Genomic DNA, 12421 nt, shown 5'->3' with positions numbered 1-12421 from the left:
GCACAGTTATTCTGGAAGCTCAATGAGGGCCACGATTACTGTCTGTTTTATTCCCCTCTGTATCTCCAGTGTCTAAAACAATACAGACATCTGGTTCATGATAGGTGCTAAAATATTTGTTGAATAAATAAATGGATACATTCTCCCTGAATGCTAAAAATATCACCTCATTTTAATGACTTTCTTTAAGAAGATCAAAGCCAGACAGTTTACTGATATTTCTAATTTATTCTTCATATAATGTAGAGAGAGTAATTATTTTGCAACTGTTTCTCAAATGCAAGTAACCAGCCTAATTAGTATTAAATCATTAAAAAAAATACTTATACTATAAACTTTATTACACATGAAGTATTAAAATTTGTTCCCAGCGTGAAGAAACCATTTTCATTACTGTACTGCATATGTTAACCAATACCAAATAAAACATAGAAATTTTATAAAGGTAAAAAGAAGAGAATACATAAATGGAAACTAAACCTTATCTAATGTTGCGGCTATATGATTTGAGAATAACCATTTGAAAAGATTTTCAGAACCATCACATGAGATGCATAAAATAGGCATATTATCCCAGTCCTACAGATGGAAAAATTGAGGCACCAGGAATCTGATCCTTGCCTGAGCTTAGTGAACAAATTAGGAGCACTGTCTCATGATACTACCCTTATTCCAAATTCATAAGTTTATAGAAACTGACTACATTAACTGAGCTAAAGGTTACTTATCTTCATTTTTCCTTAAGCTTTGAACTGAGGCTCTCTTCTCAGAAACTGCTTAAGTAATAAAGAAAATAAATTTGAATTCCTTTCCTTTGGGCCTTTCATCTGTTGAGGGCATAAGCATTACAGGTGATTGTTCTATTTGCTTAAAATAGCCATCTTTTATAACAGTTCTAATAATGGCAGTAACCTACTTGCACAGTCTCACAGTCAACTTTGAACAATTAAGCAAAAATAGTATCTAAATTTTCAGATCCAGTAAAAACCTTCATTAGAAAAGGCTTTATCTTACTACAGTTTCACCAACACAACAAATTAAATTATTTTCCTGTTTTAACAACAATATGTTGTACTCCCGTCTCACTGTAACAAAAAGCTACATGGTTGTTATCCATCAAGCAAACCACCAAAATATTGATCCACCTAAAACATAACATTTATCCTTTCAGTCGCATGGTTCAAAACTTATAATATGCCCCAGTCGCCAACAGACTGATGTCTAAATTCCTTAACCTGGTACCCAAAGTCCATTGACTGGAGAAGAGGTTCAGAGAAGCAAAATATGGTAACTATTCATAACCAACCCTTCCCTTCTCTAAGTCCTAAGAGAAAGAGACTCTGGCTCAGATATGCCCAAGGGGTTATCAGAATAATGAAGACATATTTAAAGACACATTTTAAAGTTTCCTAGCTAATTCTGATTTGACCCATAGTTTAAAGCCACTGATAAAACTTCATCCCATTCTTCTACTCACACTTTTTCTAACCAAATAAGCCTTACATTTTCCCATGCCTCAGCTCATGCTTCTGATGCCACAAAAAAAATTCACCCACCTTTCATTTATTTTATATGTATTTGCTCTTCTTCAAAATTTATGTCAAATTCAACTTATCCATGAAAGCTTCCAGTTCTAAAGGAAATCATGAAAAAAGTGCTTATGTGGAACTTTTATATGAGATAATAATGTGAAATAATATTACTGATATTTTAAAAATTTCTGCTTCACCTGGTCTCATTCACAATTGCTCTGATTACTTTCAAAATAGTGACTTAATCCAACTATAATGCAGTTAATAAAAATATTTCAGAATAGTTATGAAAGTCCTTAATAAATAGCAATGTATTGTTTTTTAAATCATTAATCACAGCAAATAATCATCTCTGCATGCAGATTTAATTTTCTAGGAGAGGAAAATTATCATGAAAATTCTTAAATAATAAAAAGTAATCAAGATCCTTGAAGGACGAGAACTGTGTCTTGCTTACAGTTGAATCTCCAGAACCTAAAAAAAGTATCTATAACTCATTAAGTATTTGTGCAATAAATTGATAAGTTTTGAATAAAAATATCAGGTGTGATTCTGAAGAAATTATATTTCTTTGGTTCTAAAGGCATTTCTGAAGAGTGGCTCCAAAAATGTTTGAACTGCAAAATCATTGGCTTTTGGAAGGAAACAACAATCTCTTTAAATCTGTAAAGTCCTTTTAAAGTGTTAGTAGTGTAGCAATTTTTTTAAAGAATCTAGAAGATATTATTCTCCATATTTAACCGCAAAAACAGAATAACATGAAAGAAATCACCCAAAAGAAACAATACATCTTAAAATTTTAGAGCTGGGAAAAGCCTTAGTCCTACTCTCATTGTACGTCAATGAGCAAGCTAAGGACCAAAGTGGCATCTGACTGAGCCTTTAAGTGGCAGAACCAAATGTAGAATATTAACAACCTCACTCTAAGCAATGCTTGATATGTCACTTGATATTCTACTATGATTCATTCATTCAACATTGAGTACTACTGTATGCCACACAACATGCTAAGTGTGAAGGACAAAAGTATAAGTTCTTACACTGGACAAGGTCACAGCTGTTAGATGAGATAAATATTTAAACATATAAATTGAAGTATAAGGTGGCAAATGGCAAAATACAAAAGAAGAATGAGCAAATAATTTTGTCTAGGTCTAGGGGCATCAGGTAAGCCTTCATACAGTAACATTTGATCTGGGTCTTTAGAAGGTGAGGGTTGGTTGCCATAACAGATTACCTCAAATTTGGTGGCAGAAAACAATAGAATTGTATTTTCTCAAAGTTTGGGATTTCACAAGTGAGAAAAGTTTGAAAGGGCATTCTAAGAAATAATGGCATATGCCAATGCACAGACATTATGAAAAAGCATGCCATTTATGGGGAAGAAATAAGAAGTGTAAAATAATTAGGATGAACCTGGAGAAGGGATCGTAGCTAAGGCTTAAGCAGCAAGTTGAGGTCAGATTGAGAAGCATCATATAAGCGAAAGTAAGATTTCAAACAAGTAAAAACAATTTTGGATGAGATATTTATAACAACAATTTGGAGGCTGGAAGAGAGAAAGAGAAGACTAGAAGCTGAGAGATTTTAAAACAAGGGTTGGAAAATAAGCTTTTCCTGTAAAGGACCAGATTACAAATATTTTAGGCTGAATAACATACTATCTCTGACACATCTACTCAACTGTGCCATTGTAGTGTGAAAGGAGACACAGACAAAGGTAAAAGAATGAGTCTGGAGGTATTCTAGTAAATAGTTGTGCACACTGAGATTTAATTTCATATAAACTTCACAAACCATGAAATAGTATTCTTTTGGTTTTTAAAAACATTTCAAATATAAAACCATTTGTAGAGGCAACGTCAGCAAAAATGGAATCGTTAACTCCAAGGGCCCATTCCTCCACAGAAACACCAAAAAGTAATGCAAAAGCTGTCAAAATCAATTTTGTCAGAATTCTGAAAAAGAATCAAAGATTTATAGCAATCAAGTGAATACTGCATCAAGGTGGGGAAAAGGCAACTTTAAAATGGTAGGAAATCTTTATGGCATGTATACTTGCTCTTGCCCCATCCCCCTCCCCAGCTTGGAGTGATATTGAAGATAGCAGCCTGCATTCCCACTGTGGGACACTGGCCCCTGGTTTGTGAAAGAGCAAAGAGGACCTTGTTTACAAAGAATTGTGTTTATCCATTGTGACCTATCTGAGAGCTACCTGAAGCAGTGATTCAGGATACTTGCCTTTGTTTTCACCTAACTGAGAACTTTCCGGTAGAAAAGTTGCTATGCAGAGAGAATTCCTTGAAAACTCTGTAAGGCAAATAAACAACCACTGTCATCTAAAGCCAGAGATTACAATTAAGGGGAACAATGGACCTGTGGAAAGCCTGGGAAGAAAAGCAGCAGGGGCTTCCCTGGTGGCGCAGTGGTTGAGAGTCCGCCTGCCGATGCAGGGGACACAGGTTGGTGCCCCGGTCCGGGAGGATCCCACGTGCCACAGAGCGGCTAGGCCCGTGAGCCATGACTGCTGAGCCTGCGCGTCCAGAGCCTGTGCTCCACAATGGGAGAGGCCACAACAGTGAGAGGCCCGCGTACCACACACACACACACAAAAAGCCACATGCATGTCCAGGGAAGGATGCATGCTCAGAAAAAAAACCTGAGGAGACTGTATACTTTCACCTCTGGATGATCTCTAAGCTTAGCACAAGCAGGAAGTGAAGGCTAAGGTAAAAGTGTAAACAGCCCAGCTGAGTGGAAGTACTACCACCAACACACACAGAGAAAACCTGCAAAAACTAGGAGACCCTCTTTTCTTTGCTTCCCTTTCCTTTTTCTTTTTCTTTCCTCTTGGCCCCAGGCATTCAAGGAAAACTCTGTCAAAACATGACCTGAATGCAAACTAAACATTTCAGAGACCACACAAAACAGAGTACAGAAGTTACAAAAATAGTTTAGAAAAGTAATTAAACAAACAACAAACAACTACAATCCACAACAAACTACAAAAGAAAATCCTGAGGAGGGGAAGAATCTGAGTTCCAGAGTTACCACATTATAATATTTAAAATGTCCACTTTGCAAAAAAAATTACAAAGTATGCCAAAAAAAGGCAGTATGGTTTTTGTTTTGTTTTTTTTTGTTATAAATTTATTTATTTATTTTTGGCTGCGTTGGGTCTGTAGCTGCATGCGGGCTTTCTCTAGTTGCAGCGAGTAGGGGCTACTCTTCATTGTGGTGTGTGGGCTTCTCACTGTGGTGGCTTCTCTTGTTGTGGAGCATGGGCTCTAGGTGCACAGGATTCAGTAGTTGTGGCTCATGGGCTCTCTTCCAGCACAGTCTCAGTAGTTGTGGTGCATGGGCTTAGTTGCTCCACGGCATGTGGGATCTTCCCAGACCAGGGTTCGAACCTGTGTCCCCTGCATTCACAGGCTGATTCTTAACCACTGCACCACCAGGGAAGTCCGGCAGTACAGTTTAATCACAAGAAGAATTACCCAAACTATCCCTGAGAAGCACAGACATTGAAATTACTAGACAAAAACTTTAAATCATCTGTCTTAAATGTGTTTAAAGAACAAAAGGAAACAAATGAAAGGGGCTAAAGAAACAGTAATAACAATGTCTCAACAAAGAGAGAATACTAATGGAGATAAAAGTTATGAAAATGAGTCGAAAAAATTCTGGAGCTAAAAAGTACAATTAACAAAAATTCACAAGAGAGTTTCCATAGTAGATTTGAGCAAGCAGAAGGAAAAAAAAATCAGCAAACTTGAAGTTAGTTCAATTGAAATGATTTAGTCTGAGAAACACAAAGAAAAAAGAAAAATTAACAGAGACTCAGAGACCTGTGGGACACCATCAAGTGTACAAGCCCGTGAAATAATGGGAGTCCCAGAAGGAGAGAAGAAAGAGAAAGGGCCAGCAAGAATATTGGAAGAAATAATGGTCAAAAATTCCCAAAGTTGATAAAAGATACTAATCTACACATCCAAGAACATAAACAAACTCTAAGAAAGATAAGCACAAAAAGATTCACAGCAAGACATGAGGAATATGAGATACTTCTCTGAAATGAAGGATGGCAAATATAAGGTGCTATTGCCAAATCTGATCAATATCCAGCACTGGTCTAAAAATTCTGTGAGGTCAATGACCATCTGATCATGTCCTTAGTTCCTACTAAATGCCAGGGAGTTGGTAAAGTAGAGCATAACTAAAGTTGAAATACCACTTAGATAAACAGAAAGAGAACTGAATACAGAAACTTAAATACAAAATGAGGAGTCAATTTAGGGTGGGATTTATGAATTTTATGGCCCCAATCTATTTGTTTTTCTCTATCATTGGCCAACAACTCAAGTTAAGGTGATGAAAAGGAAAACAGTGAAAGAGGCAGATGGAGCAAAATGAGGAATAAAATAGGTGCAGGGATAGGTTTAGCTGTGTATCTAAGCCACCCAGGATGATTAGACCTGATATAAAGATAAGAGACTAGAATCTAGTTTCAAATCCTTGATAAGAATGAAAAGTCTAAACACATAAAAATGATTATTTATATATTTTAAAGCTTGAAAGGGAGGGAAAGGATCTTGTCAAGGAATCAGCTCTTTCAGAAGCACATCATATGTGGAAAAATCCCCATTCCTAAAGCTTAGGAATTTAGGACTTGACTAATATTGAGGCTGATCCAGGAGAAATGGAAAAAAAAGAAAAAAAAACAAACAGTTACTCTATGAGCCTTGCATCAAGGCATAAGAAACAGCAGTCTACTGCTGAGGAAGGAAGCATGTAGAGAGACTTCCTCAGAGACACAACTGTTCAAGGCCTGTTGAAAGCTGAGGGTACAGCAGGAATATAGAGAAAAATGCCCCCTTACTACAGGCCTCACGATATTCACAAGAAAATAGCAGTCCCTAGTGATTAGTATGAAGACTGCGGGCGCACTAAAGATAACTAGGGCAATAGCAAAACCTAAATCTGGTTCAACTCCTGACTATATTAACTCAGTCTCCTGCTGACAGAAAAATAAGTATGCCTACTTTAAGTAAAAATATTATTTACCTATATCTCAACTGTTCCTTTACATATAATGTCAGATATTTAATTAAAAATTTCTAGACAGAAAAAGGCAAGAAAAAATTACTCAATGTCTAGAGATAAACGGTAAGCAGAAACAGATACAGGGATGTCCCATATGTTGGAACTGGAACTATTATGGAAATAATTTAATATAACTATGGCTGATAGATTAAAGGATCTAGTCAAAAGGGTATATGATATGCATGGAAAGGTGGGAAATTTCAGCAGAGATTTAGGAAATACAAAATCAAATGGAAAATCCAGAAAAAAAATCAGAGATGAAGAATTTTTTCAAGGTGCTTATCAGCTGACCGGACAAAACAAAGCTTAAAAAAAAATTGGTGAACTTGAAGACAGGGCAATTGAAAGTAGCCAGAGTACAAACTGAAACACAAAGAGAAAAAAAAAAGTGGAGAAAAAACAACATAGAATCCAACAGCTCTGAAACAATATCAAAAGATCCTATATATATGAACTAAATAAGAGAGAAAATGGCACAGAGATGAACTTGAAGAGACTGGCCAAGAACCAAAAATTAGTGAAAATCAACAAATAGCAGTTCCAAAAAGCTCAGGGAATCCAAAGAAAGATAATCAACAAATAGCAGTTCCAAAAAGCTCAAGGAATCCAAAGAAAGATAAACACAAAGAAAAACACATCTAAGCACAATGAAACCAAAAGTAAAGTGAATATCTTGAAGTCAGCTAGAGAAAAATGCAACATAACATAGAGAGGAATGAATAAAAGAATGACAGCAGACTTATCAAAAAATATGTAAGCCCAAACTCAATGAAGCAACACCTCTGAAGCTCAAAAACAAACAATAAAAGATTGCCAACTTAATTCTACATCTAGGGAAAATATCTTTCAAAATGAAGGCAAAATAAAGACTTTTTCACACAAACAAAAGCTGAGAGAATTTATTTCAGCCAACCTGGCCTACAAGCAATATTTAAGGAAACTCTTCAGGCAAAAGAAATGATACCAGACAGAAATCTGGGTATACACAAAGGAATAAAGTAGGCCAGATACAGGGGGTAGGGGTGGGGGGAATATATGTACAATTATAAAAGCAGTTTTATCCTTATTTTAATCTATTTAGAAGATAATTGTGTAATGATGTATTATGTGGTTTAAAATAAATGCAGAAATAAAATGTATGAGAAGAGTACAAAGGATGGGAGGAAGAAAATGGAAATACACTGTTGCATATTCTTGAACATTTCTTACACTCTATTGTGAAGTGCTACAGCATTTTTGTAGGTAGATTGTGATAAGGTAAAGATGCATATTATAAACCTTAGAGCAACTAATTAAAAATTTTTAAAGTGGAGTAACTATCATGCCAAAGTAAAATGGAATCATAAAAAAATCTTTAAAATGGTATTCAAAAGAAGGGAGAAGAAAGGAGACTGTGAAACACTAAGAACAGCTGAACTCAAAATGGGCTGAATTTTTTAATTTTTAAAATATAGCATCATATCTTACAAATATTGACTTGGGGAGAGAAAAAGAAGCAATGTTAGTCTAATAAGATTGTCATAGTTTTTGGTAGTAAACAGATTCTGCCATGAGTAACTGTAAGTTATTGAAGGACATAATTACAGGGACAAAAGCTTGCTCTAATAGGAAGATCAGATATACATTTTTTTTTCATGTTATTCTTTCAGTTTTCACTTGGAAAAGAGTAAAACAGTTCATAAACAGCACTGAGACCCAGGCTGTCATATATAGGGCCTAGGTATAATGAATCACTAATTAGAAAATAGTATGAGGCTAAAATAATCTCTCATAAACTAAAGAACTCTAAATGTAGGAAAAGGCAGAGATAAGGAAATGCTTTTCAAAGACAGAAAGGACAGAAACAGAATTTAAATCAAGCTCCTTGATAGAAAAGCAATACTTAACTAGACATGAGAAAACCATAGAATTTAAAGCTAACAGGGGATTACACTCTTGCTTACATGTTATATTTCTTCTAAATCTTATAATAATTTGTATCTCCATTCATTTTTCATCGAAAGGCAACGTAGAATAGATGTATGATTATGCATTCTGGATTCAGGAAGATCTGTTTTTGAATCCTAGATTTTCTGCCTACTTACTAGGTGACATTTAGCAAGTTACTTGTGCCTTATCAGTCTCCATTTCTTTAATATTGAAATACAAATAATAACAGCATGGAATCATTTTAAAGACCAAGATTATGAATGAACAGTGACTAAGACTGCCTCTCACAAAGAAGACACTCAATATGTGATTGCTGTTATTAGAGAAAACAGTTTAAAATTATATTGTTATTCTTATGGTTACATTTATAGAAAGTAATAATTGGGGTGATCTATGCTTTTTAGTATAAATTATCATATATGGAATATCTAAAGTGTAGAATATATGCTGCCTTTAATAAAGACCTGAAGAGGGTCTATCCAAATGGTAACCAATCCTTCTATATTCCCATGATGGATACAAAGAATTAAAAGGCTTTATTTACAACAATGCAAAATTATGCCTCTGAATTGACATAATCTAGGCAAAACCAAGAAAATCTAATGGCTTATTTAGCCTAAGGGGTCTTACTTCAGATAAATAAAACTTCCATTAGACTTTAAAAAAATATTAAATTTTCTGCAAGTCAAAACTGCAATGAGATATCACCTCACACCAGTCAGAATGGCCATCATTAAAAAGTCTACAAATAATAAATGCTGGAGAGGGTGTGGAGAAAAGGGAACCCGCCTACACTGTTGGTGGGAATGTAAATTGATACAGCCACTATGGAGAACAGTATGGAGGTTCCTTAAAAAACTAAAACTAGAATTACCATATGATCCAGCAATCCCACTCTTGGGCATATATCTGCAGAAAACTCTAATTTGAAAAGATACATGTACCCCAATGTTCACAGCAGCACTATTTACAATAGCCACGACATGGAAGCAACCTAAATGTAAATGTCCATTGACAGATGAATGGATAAAGAAGATGTGGTATATATATACACACACACACACACACACACACACACACACACACACACACACACACACACAAAACGGAATACTACTCAGCCATAAAAAAGAATGAAATAATGCCATTTGCAACAAATATGGACGGAACTAGAGATTATCATACTAAGTGAAGTCAGACAGAGAAAGACAAATATCATACGATATTACTTATATGTGGAATCTAAAATGTGATACAAATGAACTCATTTACAAAACAGAAACAGACTCACAGACATAGAAAACAAACTTATGGTTACCAAAGGGGAAGGGGTTGGGGAAGGATAAATTAGGAGTTTGGGATTAGCAGACACAAACTACTGTATAAAAAATAGATAAACAACAAGGTCCTGCTGTACAGCATAGGGAACTATATTCAATATCCTATAATAACCCATAATGGAAAAGATTATGAAAAATTATATATATATAAACACTTTGCTGTACAGCAGAAACTAACACACTGTAAATCAACAATACTTCAAGAAAAAAAGAAAAAAATATTATATTTTCTAGCTGCCCACAAAGTGATCTTTGAGGAACCTCTAGTGCTCCCAGTTTTCCTGGTCAGGATCTACTGTTCTAATAAACCCTAAGGAGCATATTTTGCAAAATCAAATGATTTTAGTGTTAACCAATTGACAAAATAATCCTAGAAATCCAAATCACCTAAGTGATACATCACTTTTTTATTACTTTTGGGGTTTTCTATTCAAAAATAGGTAAAGATTCCAAATTTTAAAATGCAAGAAAGGTATAAGAACAATGTGATGTAACATCACCATGAATGACAAATAATGTTTCATTAAACCCCTAAGAGCTGAAATGACACCCAATAGTGGATCATGGTCAAAGAGTCAGAGACTACTTGACAGAGGTAGCAAATTTTGAGCTTCGTTTTAAAGGAGAAAAGGAACATGACTTAGTAAAAAGAGATAAGGTAAAAGGCATGAGATATAAGTAAAAAGATACAAGACCTGTTCTTGTTTGTTTATTGTTTTTTAGGATTTCCAAATCAGAAATTTTATCAAGTCCTGGTAGCCTGCTCCAGGGTATGTAACAAAAAGGGAGTGAAAGTCTCTAACGTACAAAGGAGTTTCAGTTGGCTTACTATTTTCCCTTGTGCCTGTAATTTTGTTCGGCTTTGTTTTTGCCAATTATAGATTTCAACACAGAAACAGCCGGCCAAAGAAAATAGCTTCTAGATATATTTTGTTCTTAGTGACTGGTTACTAAGTATTTTCAGATCTTAATTTTGGGTCAGGTTCTTATTGTAATTATTGATTTCATTTTGAAGCTTAAAACTAAAAGAGCTGCAGTGCACTCACATATCTATCCTGTATTCAAGTTATTAAAAATTGTGTCATTTTATAAGCCATGTTATAAAGCATTCTAGTAATATTGTTCAGTGTCTCTTTTAATAGGAAGTGCTCAAATTTTGACATAAGGCATAATACCAGAAAGTTCATGAGTCAGTCCATTGAACAACTAAAAGCAATATACTCATCCATCCTTTCATTCACTCAACAAATATTTATTAAAGGTCAAAGCACGCACACACACACACACACACTCCAAACTCTTTTGCAGTGATAAATGATTATCAAACCACATGTTTTCAGTTCTAATACGTTGAGCTTTTTTTTAATCTCATAATCTCATACTGATATTACCATAACCGTGTTCTTGACATACAAACCCAAGGATGATGGCCAGCCCCAATTGCTTATAGGTATAGATTGCAATAGGTGTAATACTTTTTGTTTTTACTGCCAGCTTTGGGTGTTAGCCATAATTGCAGAACATCAGGGAAAATCTTATTCCACATCTTGTCAAGTCTTCCCTAACAGAATCTTAGTTGTATTCAGGTAGCTGGCTAACATTCCTTCATCTCAGGGAAGGTAAGTCTTTTGTTAGCCCTAGAAAATGACCCATGAAATCCTATTATCTCACTTTCCTTCATTAAATATTTTTTCGCAAATTTCTTGGAGATAGAGGTGGCCATATCACAATAGTTATGCTCAACAAGACATAAGAGAAAGTCTGCTAGGAGACTTTGGGGAAAATTTTTGTCCCCATATAAAAAGACTTTGCAAGAAGAAATTTTTATGTCCCTGGCCCTTTCTACTGAGGATATTGGTTGTGTGGTTTCGGTGCCTGCAGCTGCTGCAGCCGTCTTGAGACTATGTCTGGAAGGCCACTGAGAGAGAGCATGGAGATGCTAACAAAGTGAAATACTATCCTTGAGCTGCTACATGCAACCTGTCATCACCTTTGTTCAGATTTCTTGCCTTTCTTATATAAGCCACAATCCATCAGGAATTCTTCTAACTGCATATAAATTCCTTCCCAACTGATAAAATTAATGCTTTAAAAATGTGTGGTTAAATGATTAACGGCCATGCATTTTTCATTAAAAAATTATATTTACCTCCAGATAATTTCCTCCCAGATATTAGGACATGTAAACACACTCCACCTTGATGACAGTCTTTCTACCAGTATGAGAGGTTAAATATTGCTTTCTGGAATAATTACTCACTGGTCTCATTATCTTCAATAGCTGTGATTTCAAGGGATTGGAAATAAAAAATAATTTTTCTTTAAAAATAACTAAACAGTTCCTATCAAGCATCTAGTTCCTGTAGCTGGAGCTAGAGAGTAAGTAAAAAATGAAATAAAGTTCTAAAGAGTGTCACAAAGGGAAAAATCAGAGTTAGACTAACTTTTAAAGTAAATATATGACATAAAAAGAATCCCCATAACTTGAACATCTGTCTTGGCAGAGATATAGATGGT

Source organism: Kogia breviceps, chromosome 13, assembly GCF_026419965.1.
Source record: "Kogia breviceps isolate mKogBre1 chromosome 13, mKogBre1 haplotype 1, whole genome shotgun sequence".
Lineage (NCBI taxonomy): Eukaryota > Metazoa > Chordata > Mammalia > Artiodactyla > Physeteridae > Kogia > Kogia breviceps.
This window is presented reverse-complemented; position numbering follows the sequence as displayed.